This window comes from Erinaceus europaeus, chromosome 2 (assembly GCF_950295315.1).
Source record: "Erinaceus europaeus chromosome 2, mEriEur2.1, whole genome shotgun sequence".
Lineage (NCBI taxonomy): Eukaryota > Metazoa > Chordata > Mammalia > Eulipotyphla > Erinaceidae > Erinaceus > Erinaceus europaeus.
Genome location: NC_080163.1, coordinates 77,917,244 through 77,935,124, shown reverse-complemented (window position 1 = coordinate 77,935,124; position 17,881 = coordinate 77,917,244). Strand labels below are relative to the sequence as shown.

The 17,881-nt window shown below is 42.4% G+C and overlaps 1 long non-coding RNA gene across 1 annotated transcript; it reads left to right on the top strand.

The window, feature by feature from the left end:
• The first annotated feature begins 223 nt into the window (after positions 1 to 223).
• On the top strand, positions 224 to 3,640 carry LOC132536946 (uncharacterized). Its single transcript, XR_009548473.1, has 2 exons — positions 224 to 1,932; positions 3,201 to 3,640. It is a non-coding gene; the product is annotated as an uncharacterized LOC132536946 (long non-coding RNA).
• The last annotated feature ends 14,241 nt before the right edge of the window (positions 3,641 to 17,881 follow it).

Below are 17,881 nucleotides of genomic sequence, written 5' to 3'. Positions count from 1 at the left end.
GGATGTGATGTAGAGAGGGTGGAGCGAAAAGTGACTGGTGTAAATCAGGGTGTACTACAAGAGGGGGCAGAGCAAAAGACATGAACCAGTGGGGATTAAACCAATGCCCTGCAGGCAGGGTAGTGCTTAGTAAACAGTGGTTTATGTAAATAGACTACAATGTTGAGCAGGGGGGATTAAACCAATGAAACAGAAGGGGTCTTAGAAGCATACCAACAGCTAGGGACAGCCAGAAATTGAGAGAGAAGGGGGTGATAGAGAGGGAAAGAGACAGAAAGACACCTGCAGCCCTGATTCACCACTTGCAAAGCTTTCCCTCTCCAGGTGGGGGCCAGGGACTTGAACCTGAGCCCTTGTATATTGTAACATATACTCTTGACCAGGTGTGTCACCACTTGGCCCCTCGAAATAATTTTTTCTAGGCCAATAAGCAACTGCATCTGCCTAGAGTACAATTTCAGCAAATTGAAATTCAGATAACTTCTCAATATAACTAATCCATTTGACACAAAATGCAGACTATCCAATTGCCCAATCTCCAAACACCAAGTTGAATAATGTTTTGCTACTGATAGCAAATCCCAGAGCAATCAACAGTGAAAGAGATTTGGGGAATGGAGAAGGCTGGAAGGTAGAGGTCACCCCAACAACTGGCTATATGGGGGTAAGGGTTCCAGGAAATGAAGGGAAATTAGAGACACTCTGGCTCATGTAATTAACATGAATGGAAATTGCTTCCTGAGAGTTAAGAGACAGTCCACTGTACAGAGTGTGTGGCTTGACATGCATGAGGCCTGAGTATAAGCCCCAGAACCACATGGGAGCATCAAGGAAGAAACCACTGGGGAAGGTCTATGTCTGGTGTAGTGGTGCTATTGTCTCTCCTTTCTTTCCCCCTCTCATTTTTCTTCTCTCTTTCATTGTAGAATGAAAAACATATTAATATGTAACATAGAATAATAAAAATATTGCCTCAGCAAGACCATTATGAAGTGTTACGGTATAGAAACAAGGTTCTGAGTTTATTCCCACTACCAGTTAAAATACTATTTTAAGGCTGGGTAGGGGTGCGCCCAGTTGAGCATACATGCTACAACGTGGAAGGACCTGGGTTCGAGCCTCTGGTTCCCTCCTGCAGGGAGAAAGATTTATGAGCGGTATAGCAGTGATGCAGATCTCTCCCTCTCCCCCCTCCATTTTTTTTCTGTCTCTATTCAACAAATAAATAATTCAAAAAACGATGGATAATTCCAAAGCTAACAGACTTGGGCATCAAAAGAAGGGAGTTCCAGACTCCTGCTGACAAAAATAGGAAGACCTTTAGAAAAGTAGCATTTTCTGTGATGGACACTCAACCTCTCCCAAATGGATCCTTTTGAGAATGACCTTTCATAGACCAATATTTTTAAATTTCTGATAGGGTGGTCTCACTCTGATCCTGAAAACTATCTTTTGACTTCAAATTCTCTAGCTTCTTTAACTAACTAGTCTATTATTATCTATGTATCTCAGAGGTGGTCAGGCTTAAGTGCCTATTGTGATTTTTTTCCCCATCAGTTATAATTATTTTAATATTGATCTCAAGTTCTAAGCACCTTGCTCAATCACTTCATTTTATACCATGCAAAATATTTCATAAATCTTACCACTTCACTAATTGTTTATCTTAACTAAAGCATAAATGATTCGTATGAAATGTAAAAATGGCTATGAGTTCAAATAAAATTTAAAGATCAGAATTTTCAATCTAAAAAGCAATGACTTGCTCATTAGAGTCCTGTTTAATGATCAATCAAACATTTACTGCCTGAATGACTGCTGTTATTAATAAACTTTTTCTTTGTTTTTAATTGGACTAAAACAGAGAGGGGAGTATTGTATTACTGCTTATGAAGTTTCCCCCCTGCAGGTAGTGGCTGAAGTCTTTAACAGGTATGGGATACCATACCTATCTATCTATTAAGTGAACCCATATTGTACAAATCTGTGTGTGAGAGGGCCAGCTGAACTCCCTTCCAATGGTATCTCAACAGTGGTCAAGGTGTACAGGGTGGGTGCCATTCTTTTTCCAAATAGAGAATGGGGTCTAGGAAAAAGTAGGACTCAATGTGACTCACACTCTGTGCTCTCTGCACTGGACATCGCCACTGCTCTGTGCAAGTATCAGTGTCTGAACTGATATTGATACTGATACTCTGATTATCTTGAAAATATGGGGCCCAAGAAATTTGAATACTTTTTTTATCATGCTGAATCACTTGAAATGTGTGATGGAAGAAGAGGCAGGTGAGATTTGAGAGCAGGGGTTTTGTTGTTGTGTGCGGGCCTTGGAGAAGAAAGAGAGGGGGTCTGGAGCAAAAAGGAGACACAAATCTTTATTTGTGCTGGCACCTCAGAGTTGGGTGCTAGAGAGGCAGGTTGGGCCACGTGGAGGTAGCGAAAATGGCCACCTCACGCAGTAACCTTTCCTGCGTCTGAACACCGGAGTGAAGCGCTGGCAAGAGAGTGAGGTGCGGAAGAAGAAGGGCTTTTATAGGAGTAGCTTTCGTGAGAATGGGAAGGGGGAGGAGTAACCATAGCACTCCAGGATAGGATAATAACTCTCGTGAGAATGGGAGGGGGGAGGAGTAACCAAAGCACTCCAAATATCGCAGGGATATAGACAATGCCCTGAGGGCACAACATGGCTGAACAGGCACTCCAAGAATGTCCCAACTCTCGTGGGAACTAGCAGCAGCCTGAGGGGACAACATGGCAGATGTGACTGCATCGGCACAATTTCCCAGCAGGGTTTTAGCAACATTTCTTCAGAGGGAATTTCAAATGAATCCCTCAATTCCCAAGGCACACTGCATCTGACTTCTTGACTTGACTTAGCAGACACTCTGACACATGTTATAGTGCTTACTGACACGTATTAGCTAGTGAATGAACAGTCCCCTTGCAAATATATACATGTTCTGTGCACTGTTGCTTTGGGCGTCAGTAATAGCTCTCCATAACTCAGTTGAACTCAGAAGCATAAATTCATAAATTGGAAAACTGAAAATTTGAGTGAAAGCACAAGGCAAAGAAGCTGGAGTCTCTATTGTGAATATTTATTTCTTTTATTTTTTGTGGGTATTTTCTAAGACACTATAAGTATGAACCAGTTATCTCTATTGGCCCAGATGTAAACTGTGGCATATTTATTCTGACAGAAGCTACCTGATGCCTTTTCTGAAGTTAAGTTGAAGTGTAAGGAGAAAATTACTGGCTGTTCTAAGAACACTTTCTAAGATCATTTGTATCACACAAAGGCACTGCTACACAGCTGTATGCCAGCTGCAAGGACCTCAACTAACCACCAGAAATTTTAAATATCTAGGGAAGATATTTTCGGAGCTGGACCATGATTATTGCTACCATTGGAATTATGTATTACAGGGGCATACACACAGCCACAAGGGCATGAAGACAGAGGCTTCACATGACCAAAAAGCATTGTCAGCAAGCACCAGAAGCTGAAAGAGGCAAGAAACAGACTTGCCTGATACCCCTCAAGGGGCATGACCTGCTGATGTTTTCATTGTAGAGGAATGGGCTTTGGATATTTGCCCTTCATGACTAATAGTGAATAAATACCTGTTGTTTCAATTCACTGAGTCTCTGGTAGGTTTTTGTTTTTGCTGATGATGTTGCTTGTTTTCCTTTTTTTTTTCCCAGTGGTGCTAGGAGATGAATTTACTCAATCTTCTGTAAAGATCAAGCAAATAGACCCAAGTATTGATGCAGGCATCTCTTTTTCACTCTCCCTCTCTATCTTCTCCTACCCTCTCAATTTTTCTGTCCTATCCAAAGAGAAAGAGAGGAAGAAAGAAAGATGGAAGAATGCTTCCCAAAAGCAGTGGGTTTGTTGTGCAGGCATAGAGTCCCAGCAATAATCCTGGTGGCAAAATAAAGTAAATCAAGCAAATGAATAATGTAGGTATTATGTTCATTCGCTAATCCATTACCTGGGGAACTTGATGTATCTGTCCTGAGAATACTATAAATGTTTACTGAAAGATCAGGTCTATCTCCAAGCACCTCAGCTTTCTTTCCAGTAAGCGTTTTGCACACTCAATGCACATGGAAACAATTAATTGGGATCTGTATTTCCTATGCATTGTAATGCCTTTATAGATGACAATTGACTCTAATGTTTGTATGGGGTTGAAAACTGCCTAGGCCGGGTGCTTAGGGCCCAACAGATCTCAAGTCTGGAGAGTGCCCCAAGTGATACCAACATGGAAATTTTCTGTTAGTACCAGTGAAGCCTGAACCTCAACAATTTTATGAATAAATATTTTCAGCAGCCAGTTCTTCCCAAAGGTGAAAAACTAGCTATGCTGGAGTTGGATTGGGGCAGGCTAGAGAGAGGGGCTTGTACCAAGTGATGCCCACACACATAGATATATTAAGTGCTGTTGAAAAAATGATATTCATTCAGAAGGATCTATAATAAATGTGCTTTTCAAGCTCCTGAATACATTTGGTGACTACATATATTCTGAAGAGAATGCTTGAATGAATCCTCAGGACACATGCCAGGGTCCTTACCAACAGTGGTGAAAAGTTGAGCACTAGCAGATTGTTTTCAAGGGGTCTTGACTTGGGCTGTTTTATTTCCCAAGATACATATTGCATTCTGCTAATCTGTCTTCTTCCTAATCACAACAGACTCTATAAACAGAGTCTTTCAGACAACTTCATCTATAACTATAATCCAGACACCACCCCTCCCCCCACCCATATTTTTGTGACAGAGCCCAGAGCAAATTCTTTCTGGTCTATTACCTAAAGCAGTGGTTTCACATCTGAAACTTCACCAGAAAGTGTTGGAAACCTCCATGAAACCAGACTGCTGGTCTCACCTCCCATGACATCTGGTTCAGAAGGTCTGAGGAAGACCTGAGGGTTTGCATTTTTTTCCTTTTGTAGAGGGTAAGACAGAGAGATAAAGTGAAACAGTGAAGGAATGACACCTGGAGTCACTGCTCCATCACTTGTGAAGTTCCCCCTCCTCCCATCCAGCAAGTGGGGCCGAGGGTTTGAACCCAGGTCTTTGCACATTGTAGCATGTATACTCGCCAGGTATGGACCAACCAGCCTCAAACTGCATTTCTAAAGAGTCCCAGGTGTTGTGGCTTCAGGTCCAAGGAAAACCACTTAGATAGCTCCTAAATCATGAGTATCTTTTGAATCTTATGATTCACTTTAATCCAGTATTTCCCCAATTCCGCACTTCAGCATACCTTCACAAGCTGAGCCCACCTTTTACCCTCTATCTGCACACATTTCCCATTGCTTTCAATATTTTATTCACCTAATTAAAGAGAGGTAGGGAAAGACATAGAGAGAGAAATAGAGGTAGAGAGAGAGAGAGGTAGAGAGAGAGAGACAAGATCAGAGCACTGCTCAGCTCTGGGTTTTGCTGGTACTGGGGACTGAACCTGTAATTTCAGAGTCTCAGCATGAAATTCTTTTGCATAATTATTATGTTGTCTCCCTAGCTTCACATTTCACATTTTTAAGTGGCTTGTTTTGAGGGTTCAAAGAAATTTACAAAGGTTGCTTCTTGTCATCACTATTTACAGAGAACCTGATCACAGACAGCTGAAGTAAAATTAAGCATAAGGAACACAGAACATATCCCAGATCCTCGCTGATAGTAGCCAAACACTTTGTTGTAGAAACTTCTCTTTTTCTGTGAATTGGAGACTGGTGTGAGAGATGCATTCAGGGCAACCTGAACCACCTGAGACATTAACCATGACATAAAGAGGATGAGAGTATTGAAAAAACACACACAGAACTCTTGGAGGCCATCAAGGATGCACTCCCTCATTTTGAGGGGGCATTGTTTATTTGGGTGACCTCAAATGCTACCCTGTTACTCTACTCTACCACATACTACTTAACAGGAAATCCAAGCACAACACAGCACAGCACAGCACAGCACAGCACAGCACAGCACAGCACAGCACAGCACAGCACAGCACAGCACAGCAGAGTGCAGCGCAGCACATCACAGTGCAGCGCATCGCAGCGCTGCAGAACAGCACAGCACAGCATAACACACCCTCAGGGCTGACTGCTATCCTGAGACCTGTGCTGAGACTCCTGTTATACCCAACTTCTTCCCATTCTGCAGGACTGCCAGGGCCTTGCCTACATGTCTGTCTTTGCACACGTGATCTCATTACTTAATGCAACCCCACCCAGTCCTCTCTCACTATTGCCTTCTATTGCTAGAAAATTGTTGGGCAGTACACCAGCTTCCCCCTGCTTATCCCTGTGGTCTATTTACATAACCAGTTACCTAGGAACCGCCCTGCCTCCAGGGCATTGGTTTAATCCCCACTGGTTCATGATGTCTTTTTGCTCCGCCCCCTCTCATAGTCACCCTGATTTCTACCAGTCTCTTTTCGCTCCACCCTCTCTATGTCACATCCTGTTTCTACCCTACTTGGTGAGTATATATACAGCTGATCTTCTGTTTTAACACACTTGGGATTGCCTTCCGGCTCTGAGAGTTCCAGAGTCTATCTCCTGCAACACTAGCTCAGCACGAGTTCCTGATCCCTCTCCCACGCAGCAGCCTAGGTTGGCTCCAGTTCAGTTCTCTCCAACCCAGAGAGCACTTGCTCGGGAAGAAGCACCCTCAGGCTATCCTAGCAGAAAATATTGTCCCTCCACTCTAGAAATATTTCTATAGGCTTTGATTCTATCTCAGCAGAACCCAGGTGAGACCAGTTACCAATTTCAGAAAGATCTGGGTAGGGTTTTCAATCCAAAAAGAATATGAGGGCAGGTCAACTCCAGAACCAGAATCATTTAACAGAAGCACATTTCTTTTCTTTCTGGGACACTGCCTTTCTGCAGATTTCACAAAAGGATATATAGTACAGTAATCTGAATTGAAAATGTGAGACTTTATATTATTTTATAAAGTGATGGCCCAGAGATTGTATAGTGCTCATCAGTTTTTTTTTTTTTACCTGAACCTGTTTTTTTTTTTTTTTTTCTATCTTCTCTAAGATAAGCTTCTATTGGGTTGGACTGTGAATAATTGTTTTCAGCTTGAAATAGGGTTTGACCCCAATTGGGATACAAAACAGGACAATGTCTGCAATTATAACCTAGGAAAATGTCAGTGCTTCCATTGAAATATATAGACACCAGCAGGAGAGAGAGCCTTGACACATCTGAATTGAGGTTACCTGCATTGCCTTTTTAAGAGGCAGTCAAATAATGAGAACACAAGTTCTCTACAACACAAATCTACCAGATATTCCAACAATTCTAGTAAATTCAGGCCTGAAACAATTGAAAGCAAGTGCTCAAAGACAAATATGTGAATAGTAGCACTACTCATAAGAAGGTGAAAGCCGTGCAAATTTCCATCAGTAGAAGAATGGATACATGCAAGCGGGCCTATCCAAACGATGGGATAATAAGCCATCAAAAGAAATGAAACACCAACCATAGTAGAGCATTTATCATCTTTGAAAACATCATGTTAAATGAAAGGATTCAGGTAGAAAAGAGGTTTTGGTAGAAATATTAGCTCTTGGTGAGCTTCAGTTTTGCCATCTGTGAACCAGCATGCAACTGAGTAAGGTTCTGAGGCCATATAGTGTGCTCAACATAGTGCCTATCACACAGAAAGCTCTAAGAGATGGTATCACTGCATAGCTCAGCTCCTAGATCAACTGATAAGAATAGCTGCTGACAGAGAGAAGAGGAACCCAAGTCACACTTACCTCCTCAGGGCTCCAATCACCGGCTCAGGACAATGTATCCCTCGACTGTGGCTGTCAGTGGAGACAACAGTGCCAGTATAAAAGGATGGTAGCCAGACACAGATCACCTACATCACTAAGAGACTGACTTGGAGACAGAACAAGCTCGCAGGCTTTCATAGACTGACCTAGAGCCCCAAGTGCACACCTTCCTGTGCAGCTGGTGCTGATATGCTTTAGAGGTCACAGCCCTGCCCCTAAACGCCAACCCTTGACCTGCCCTCTCCTCTCTCTGTACTGTCAAGCCCTTGGACTGAGCAATATGCATGTCAATAGTTAGACATCTCTCTGTCCTGATCCAGCTTTCTAGTCCTATTTCCAACTATGACGCCACCCACTCTCTGAAGGGAGGCTGGGTCAACCTACTCTGCCATTCCAGGAAGACTGGTCCTGAAATGAATGCAACCTAGAAGGCTCCTAGCTGTGACCATGGAATGTGAGCTCAGACTGACAGGAACTCAGAGGTTACACAGGGTTTAGTGCTAAATAGGAATATATAATATATATTATATATATATATATATTATATATATATAGGCCCTAGGTGAGATTAATGTTTATTTAAACAACCAATGGTATTTATATATTTTCCTTATGCTTGGGAGCTACTCTCTGTCCTAATCCAGCTTTCTAGCCCTATTCTAAACTCTGAAAACATTTTCTCAGACTATTTTTAATCCACCTGCATGTTAGTTATTAGGGCTAGCAAAAAATTACTAAAGTCATGGCCCCTTGGGACGTACCTAAAATAGACTTCCTAGCTCCTTACCACAAGAAGATCCCTAATTTCATCTGCTACAGTCTTACCTTTAGGTTCCTGTTTATTAGACTTTTTTTTTTCTGCTTTGTATCTTACCACCTTCAGCCACCAAGTTGCAGATGCTACCATGAGGAGCTCTTAGGGAGGATTCTAGTTTGCCTTTTCCAACTTCTGATATACCTGCATTTCTTCTCTCCCTAAGAGAACACCAACTATTTTAGGTTAGAGGCCACTGGTTTTGCATTATCTCAAATTATTATATATGCAAAGATCCTATTTGTAAAGTCCATACTCTGAGGTCCCAGGTAAAGATAAATTTAAGGATACTATTCCCTTACTTCTATGTAAACTGAAGTCTGAATAAATTGAGATTTTTATTCCTTAATAATGAGGTGGGTTCAGTATTCCTGTTAAACAGGTCATTCTGGCCTTCAATGAATGACAGATTTCCAGGAGTCCTTGGAAGCCTCTATGTGGGTAAGTGAAATTTTGAAATCACAAGTTCTACAGATAGGAAAGTTCTAGTGGGTGCTTTATCCTGGGCACACTTGCAAGAATGATATAATATAGCATGAACACATTCTAGATTATCCCCATCAGCTGAGTGACCAAGGTTTGTTGTTCATTAGGCCTTGCTTTCAACCCTAATCAAAGATAGAAATGTCTTGGCTGATAGTATGTATCAACCATGTTCAGTGGGGAAGCAATTACAGAAGCCAGACCTACCACCTTCTGCACCCCATAATGTCCCTGGGTCCATGCTCCCAGAGGGTTAAAGAATAGGAAAGCTATCAGGGGAGGGGATGGGATACGAAGTTCTGGTGGTGTGAGTTGTGTGGAGTTGTATCCCTCTTATCTTATGGTCTTGTGAGTGTTTCCATTTTATAAATAAAAAATTAAAAAAGATAGAAATGTCTCATTAAAAAATGTAATGAGCATTTGGCAAATCACTAGAATTAGAACTCCCCATGAACCCCACCTCCCTGTGTCTGAACTCTTTTACAAAGTGACTGCCCCTCATCCAGAAGAAGGCTCACTATTTCCTTCTCCTCTACCTGGTTTGGAGCTACACCTCACCATGATTGATAGAATCTGCTGGAAGTGACAGGACACCTGTTTTGAATGTGGGATTCAAAGGATCTGCTCTATCTCTCTCTCTCTCTCTCTCTCTCTCTCTCTCTCTCTTTTTCTTAAAGAAATTGAGGCACCCATTCTATGAATAAGCCCAGTGTGGTTTACTAGGTAGAGCAGAGGATGTGCAAACTACATGCCTCAGCACCATTTGTCAAAAAATCTCAGTTTTTTAAAAAAATATTTATTTATTTATTTATTCATGAGAAAGACAGGAGGAGAGTAAGAACCAGCCATCACTTGGTACATGTGCTGCTGGGGATCGAACTTGGGACCTCATGATTGTGAATCCAATGCTTTATCCACTGTGCCACCTCCTGGACCACAAAATCTCAGGTTTTTTTTATTTAATACTTTCTTAAAATTTTTATTACCTTTATTTATTGGATAGAAATAGCCAGAAAGCTTTAGTGCTATGATTTCTTCCCATCTGTCTCCTCACTTCTTTATCTCGCCCTTTCTGTCTGAAAAAGTCAGACTGGAGCAGTAAAGCACCAGAGACATAAGTAAATAAATAAATAATCCATTTCTGTAAATACATTCACATTCTGAGGTTCTATCATTTGGGACTTCAATATAATCCAATTTATAGCATAGGTACAGACTATTCCTTAAGGTGAATCACCTTAAGGTGATTCACCGGCTGTGATGGGGAGGGAATGTATGATTTTCAGAATAATCTCTCCCAGATAATGACTACCATTACATGACATAGTCTTAGCCTTTGCTGAATAACAAAGCATTCTAAGTTGTGGGGGCAGAGCAGCTCCAAGTGCAATGCACACGCACTGATGCAATCTCACCAGCAGGGGGCGGCAGAGACATTTTCTTTTTCTTTTTTTTCTTGTCTTTTTCCTCCCTCCCTCCCTCCCTCCCTCCCTCATTCCCTCCCTCCCTCCCTTCCTCCCTCCCTTTCTTCTTTCCTTTCCTCCTCCCTCCCTCCCTCCCTCCCTTCCTTCCTTCTTTCCTTTTCTCCTCCCTCCCTTCCTCCCTCCCTCCCTTCCTTCCTCCCTTCCTTCCTTCCTTCTTTCCTTTACTCCTCCCTCCCTTCCTTCCTCCCTCCCTTCCTTCTTTCCTTTCCTCCTCCCTCCTTTCCTTCCATCCTTCCTTCCTTCCTTCCTCCCTCCCTTCCTTCCTTCTTTTCTTTCCTCCTCCCTCCCTTCCTTCCATCTTCCTTCCTTCCTTCCTTCTTACTTTTCCTCCTCCCTCCTTTCCTTCCATCCGTCCTTCTTTCCTTTCCTCCTCCCTCCCTTCCTTCCATCCTTCCTTCCTTCTTTCCTTTCCTCCTCCCTCCCTTCCTTCCATCCTTCCTTCCTTCTTTCCTTTCCTCCTCCCTCCCTCCCTTCCTTCCTTCCTTCCTTCCTTCCTTCCATTCATCCTTCCTTCCCTTTTCCCCCTTTTTTCTTTCTTTATTGTCACTAGAGTTATTGCTTGGGCCAGCACTATGAAGTCATTGTTCTCAGTAGCTATTTTTCTTCCCCCCCTTTTTAAATTAATAGACAGAGAGAAATTGAGAGGGGAAGAGATAAAGAGGGAGAGAGAAAGCTAGACACTGCAGATCTGCTTCACCATTCATGAAGCAACTCCCCTATAGGTGGGGAGAGGGGGCGTGAACCCAGATCCTTGTGCATTACACTGCCTGGCTTCTCTTCTTTCCTTTCCTTTCCTTTCCTTTCCTTTCCTTTCCTTTCCTTTCCTTTCCTTTCCTTTCCTTTCCTTTCCTTTCCTTTCCTTTTTCCTTTCCTTTTTCCTTTTCTCTTCTCTTTTTTTTCCTCGTCTTTTCTTTCTCCCCACCCCTTATCATCTCTGGGGCTTCACCACTCTGGGTTTATTTTTCTTTATTATTATTATTCTATAAACAAAGAAACAGACAGAGGGGGGAGGACTACATCACCAAGGCTTCCTTCAGTGCAGTGGGACACATGGCAAAGCTGCACACTCTTAGTTATTTCATCAAATCCCCAGAGGCATTTTAAAACTAGTCTTATCTGAAGTCAGATTTTTTACTACAAAATTCACAGGACTCCATGAATTCTAACAATTCTCTATAACCACACAACTACTATCATAATATAGACTATGTGTATCCCTTATATCCTATCCTAATCAGTCACTCCACACTCCTCCACTTCCCATTCACATGCCAAAACAAAAACCAAACAAACAAACACCCTATTTCACCTGTTTTCCAAGAGCTAAGAATGAGGACATCACATTTCTTCCTTACAGGTGAAGGGGTATCTGTGAAGCTTGTTGGAAATTGAACATACAGGTTGAGGGCAGTGGCACACTTACCTATGTGAAAGGATCTGGGTTCAAGTCCCTGGTCCCTGTCTGCACAAGGGCAAGATTCATGAGTAACAGTGTCCCTTTCTTCTCTTTCTCTCTTTCTTCCTCTCCTTCCCTGTCTCATCCACTATCCAATAAAAAGGGCAAACAATAATCCCAGGCATAGGAGATTAATTCTGTGGGCACTGATAACCCCAGAGGAGGAGAGGGACTGAAGAGGCTTCACCTGTAGTCTCCCTGAGCAAGGCTTCTGTGTAGCCGACCTTGTGTTATGCAGATCACCTGTTTTATCCCCACGGCCATCACTAGCATTGTATTCACACACAGTGCTCATGACCTCTAACCAGAGCCTAGAACACACATCCAAAGAGGTTTCTCTGAGAGGTGACCTGTCCTCCACCCCCAACCCAGACCTCCCTCGCATGCAAAATTTCACCTCCTGGGCCACTTTTCTTTCAGATAGACAGATAGAGACAGAGAGACAGACAGAAAGGGACAGCTAACAGGTCACCACAGCTTCTCCTAGTGCCACAGCAGATACGTCCCCTGCTGAGGCTCAAATCTAGGACCAGTGCAAGCGCAAGCGCAAGCACATGGCCTACCCAGGGAACTATCTCTTGAGCCCTGGGAAGAAAAATTTAGAAACAGTCTGTCTTGGGAGTCGGACGGTAGCGCAGCGGGTTAAGCGCACGCGGCACAAAGCGCAAGGACCGACGTAAGGATCCTGGTTCAAGCCCCGGCTCCCCACCTGTAGGGAAGTCACTTCACAGGTGGTGAAGTAGGTCTACAGGTGTCTATCTTTCTCTCCCTCTCTCTGTCTTCCCCTCCTCTTTCCATTTCTCTCTGTCCTATACAACAGCGACAACAACAATAACTACAACAATAAAACAACTAGGGCAACAAAAGGGAATAAATAAATAAATATTAAAAATAAAAAAGAAACAATCTGTCTCCCCCATCCTCCCACTTCCCCCCACCACCCATCCAGTCTGTGATTGCCATTGGACCTATGGCCTAGTCAAATTCTACTCTCCTCCTGCCTGTGTCCTGTGAAAAGTTCAGGCTGCTGAACCTGCAGAACAGGGCCTAACCAGTTACTTCAGGACATTACTTATCCTTTACTTGTGGTTAGGACCCAGACCGTGGACCCTGCCTAGAGGAGACAGTGATGACAGATTCCCACTTCCAGCCCCAGTTCAGACATCAGCAGCCCCTTAAAGAGACTCTGATTCAGACATTGTTCTGGCAGCAAGCATTCTGCTCTCTGCTGAGAACTCAGTCTTCGCCATGTGCCAGCATTTGAGCTCTAGTATCTAAAGCACCATACATCATGCTATAGTGGTTAAATAATCCAGGATTCTGTTTTTTTGGGTTTGTTTGTTTGTTTGTTCAATTGACATCAGTGTTATTGCTGGGCTCAGTGCCAGAACTACAAAGCCACTGATCTCAGAGGATTTTTTTTTCCCTCTAGGATTATAGTTGGGGCTGAGTGCCTGCACTACCAATCCACTGTTTCTGTGGACATTTTAAAAGATTTTTTTGGATAGGACAGAGATAAATTGAGAATGGGAGGGGGAGATAGAGAGGGAGATAGAGAGACACCCATAGACCTGCTTCATTGCTTGTGAAGGGACCCCCTTGCAGGTGGGGAAGCTCAGGGCTTGAACCGGGATCTTTCTGTGGGTCTTTACACTTCATACTATGTGTGCATAATCCAGTGTCCCCCCTTTTTTAGACAGGACATAGAGAAATTGAGAGGGGATGGGGAGATAAAAACACACAGAGAAAGATAGAAACCTGCAGACCTGTCTCACTGCTTATAAAGCATCCCCCCTACAGGTGGGAAGTGGGGTTCAAACCAAGGTTCTATTGCATGGTAATGTGTACACTCAGCTGGTGCACCACTGCCTGGATTCTGCTCTACACCCTATAATTCTAGTGCCAGGCCTACACAATTTAATCTTCTCAAGCATTTTATTTATGTATGTATTGATTTATTTTGTGGTGGCAGGGCTTCTCACATGTATGATTTTCTGTTCTTGGAGTGGTTTTTAAATTTTTATTCTGTTATTTAAGATCTAGTGATAGGGAAAGAGAGGGACAGACAGAGGGAGAAACACCATAATACTGTTCTGCTGTCCATGATGCTTCCCCTACAGTACCTTGCACTGGGTCCCCATGTGGTGTCAGGGTTCAAACCCTGGGTCTCGAGCATGATAGGGCATATGCTCTACTGGGTAAGTTATCCCTGACTTCTGAAGTATTAGTTTGAAGTTTTTTTTTTTTTAATTATTATCTGTATTGGATAGAGACAGCTAAAAATTGAGAGGGAATGGAATGATAGAGAGGGAGAGAGACAGAGAGACACCTGCAGCACTGCTTCACCACTTGCAAAGCTTTCCCCCTACAGGTGGGGACCGGGGGCTCGAACCTGTGTCCTTGCACATTGTAACATGTGTGCTCAACCAAGTGCATCACCACCTGGCCCCAGTTTGAAGTTTTATTAAAATCAAGAGAAGCCTTTACTCTAGGACCAATTTAGCACATGGTCCTTCTGAGGTTCAGCATAAATGTACTAAACATGCAGTATCTTTGCTGGGAAACCTAATGATTCCCAGCCAAAGATTTATTTGAAATTAAATTATTTCAATTTAAAAAGTACTTTGTCATGAGGCAGGGAGACAGCATAATGATTATACAAAAAAAAAAAAAAAAAAAAAAAACTTCTTATGCCTGAGATTCCAAGGTCCCAGGTTCAAACCTGGGCAACACCATAAGTCAGAGCTGAGCAGATCTCTAGTATCTCTCATTCTGTATCTCTCATTATAATAAATAAGATATTTTTTAAAAATACTAAGCTGAGCAGGGGTAGATAACACAATGGTTATACAAAGAGATTCTCATGCCTGAGGCTCCAAGATCTCAGGTTCAATTCCTATACTACTATAAGCCAGAGCTGAGCAGTGCTTTGGTGGTGGGAATTGTACTCCTCTTATCGTATGGTCTTGTCAGTGTTTCCATTTTATAAATAAATAAATTTTTAAAAAGTAAGTAAAAATAAAAAAAATAAAATACTGTGTTTGAAATTCATAATGCATATATAAGTGTGGAACATTTATAAATGGCAGCACACTAAGGGAGAAGGAAAAAAAAAAACAGCAGCAAACTCTCCTAAGGTTCTTATACTACGTAAAACATTACTCACTGGGTTAAGATAACATGCATATTACTAACCTCACATAGTCACCAAAGCAACAAAACAAGGAAGTAAATAAGCTAGTTGTATGGAAGAACATGAAATGCTAAAAATAAATCAACAGAAGGCAGGCAAGGAGGAACAAAGAACCAATGTGACAACTAGAAACTAAGTAGCAAGCTGGTAAAGATAAATGCAGTGGTACTGATAAGCACATGCATTGTAAATGGCTCCAGACACTCTAATTCAAAGACAAAGATTGTTAAACTATGGGGCGGAGAGTAGTTGAGTACATCTATCAGCAATTTGGTGTTGGTGGTATTTAAGGAACTTTTCCTTTCTGATCCCATAACATCATCAATGTGGCCTCAAAATATGAGAGGAAGGCAGCAGGGCAAGGAAGCTGGAGTCTCTGGTGTGGGTGCTTTCTGAGACACATCCAGCAAGGACAAAATCATTTGCCCAGCTGTTAGTGCTAGTGATCCACTCCAATGACCAGATGATTGGATATACCTTGTCATTTTTATGGAGCTGAATATAAGAAAAAATAAGTAGAACTAGTGACTATTTTAATGAAGAGCTGAGACCACACCAGATGCAATGGTATCACTGCACAGCTGTTGCAGGTTGGTTGCTGGGATCACAGTACGTATCATGAACCTGAAATATCTAGAAGGAATGGTTTGAAGAGCTGGTCACAAATGTCTCTGTCACCTAGGTGTGGGTGAGAGCATGTATGTACCTAACATGAAGACAGTGGCAGTGACTGGACTGAAGAGATCCAAGCCTGCGCATGTCAGCAGTCAGTAGACAAAGATAAAAAAGACACGAACAGACTTCTGCCTACAGCCTCTGCAACGAGTGTCTCTGCCAACTGCCTTCATTTTAGCCTAAAGCAATGGATTTTGGACAGCTGACCTCCAGGACTGAAAATAAGCCAATTTCTGGGTCCACTTGAAATGGAGTACTTTGGTGCTGTACTCCAAATTTAGTCAAATCCTGCTTTTAGTTTTCCTTTCTCTTATTCTTTCTCAACTTCTGTACATGAGTGGGATCATCCTATACTCATCTTTATCTTTCGGACTTAGCTCAGGGCACCAAAGTAAAAAACCCTGGGTTGAGGGTGAGGGTAGATGTTCGGCTTCAAGGGGAGGGGGATGGGATGGGACACAGTCTTTTGGTGGTGGGAATGGTGTTTATGTACACTCCTATTAATTTGTAGTCACATAAATCACTATTTAATTAATATGAGAGGGGAAAAGTTGATTGAATGTCTCAAAGTTTTTAAGGCACAGACTGAGTCTTTTTAATACATTGGCTGAGTCTTTGATATGTTGACTCTCTCAAAAGCCTAGACCAGGGAGAACAAAAGCAACCTGTGGCACAGCTATATACAAATAATGTCAAAGGACACAAATTATGGTGATGTTGGGTATGATACAGCAAATCCTAACAAAGGGATATTTCAGAGTTAACCCAATTTCCAAATAATGTGATTATAGCAATAACTATTATCTTCTTAAATCCTAAGGCAGCAGGAACCTTCAGTAATGTGATTATAGCAATAACTATCTATTGCCTTCTTAAACGCTAAGACAGCAGGAACCTCCTGCTTCCTCTATAAAGTCTATATTTCCCGCAGTCCTGGAACCTCTAGGGTGGGGCTCACTTGCCTGCATGCTTCTCTCAAAGCATACCAAATGATATTGCATCTGCTGACGCCAACCTAATCAATGCAACGAGTACCACCTCAGGATGCTTCACTTCAGATTTTGTCCAGAGACATCAGGCATGGAATGTCAACCCTTCACCTTCATTACTCAGGGGAGATCTTTCCTTTCATACTATTCTCTAATTCCATTCCAGGAGGTTCACTTCCTAACAAAGTACCAAAACCTAGATATAGACCAGGTCCCATAAGATAGAGCATATGTTCACATGTATCCATAAAGTAGGAAAAAATATATACCTGAAAGCAAAAATACACGTCTGCAGTGAGTCAGTATCAAGTTCATAATGAAAGTGTCCACTTAGATTTAGATACCCTCCTTGCCTACGTCATATTAGAATTCTCCCACTCACTCCAAAGCTAATCTTATCAAAGCAAGGACTGCAAAAGCTGAATAAGGACAAGAGACTGGCTTAAGTCACTATCAGGTCACCCCATCAGCTGGGAACCTAATTGGGGAGTCCTGTGATTCCCAAACAGACATGATGGGCTTAGACCTTGAATAAATCCCTCTCTCTATTGTTACCTGTTATTTCTATCAGAAACAACACAGTAGACCCCTTTGTGGGCCCCCATAGGACCTAGCCCTCAACTTGGATCAACAATGGTAGAGAATGGTCCATCCTCCAAAGGGAGGATAGACATTATACTCTATGCTATACCTGAGGAAGATGGGTAGATATTGGGGCAGCTTGGAATGTTCCTACTCATGACCACAGAATGTGAGCTCAGATCTACAGGGATGCAGAGGTCACATATGCTCCTAAGCTGAATATGGGCCCCAGATCACATCAGATTGATGGGGTTTACAGTCAACAATATTTATACCCCTTCTTCATATTAGGGAGCTACTCTCTTCCCTGATCCAGCTTTCTGGTCCTTTTTCCAGCCATGACAGCATTTCCCCAGACAATAACTGGGATCCACCTGCATATCAGATTTCAGGATCA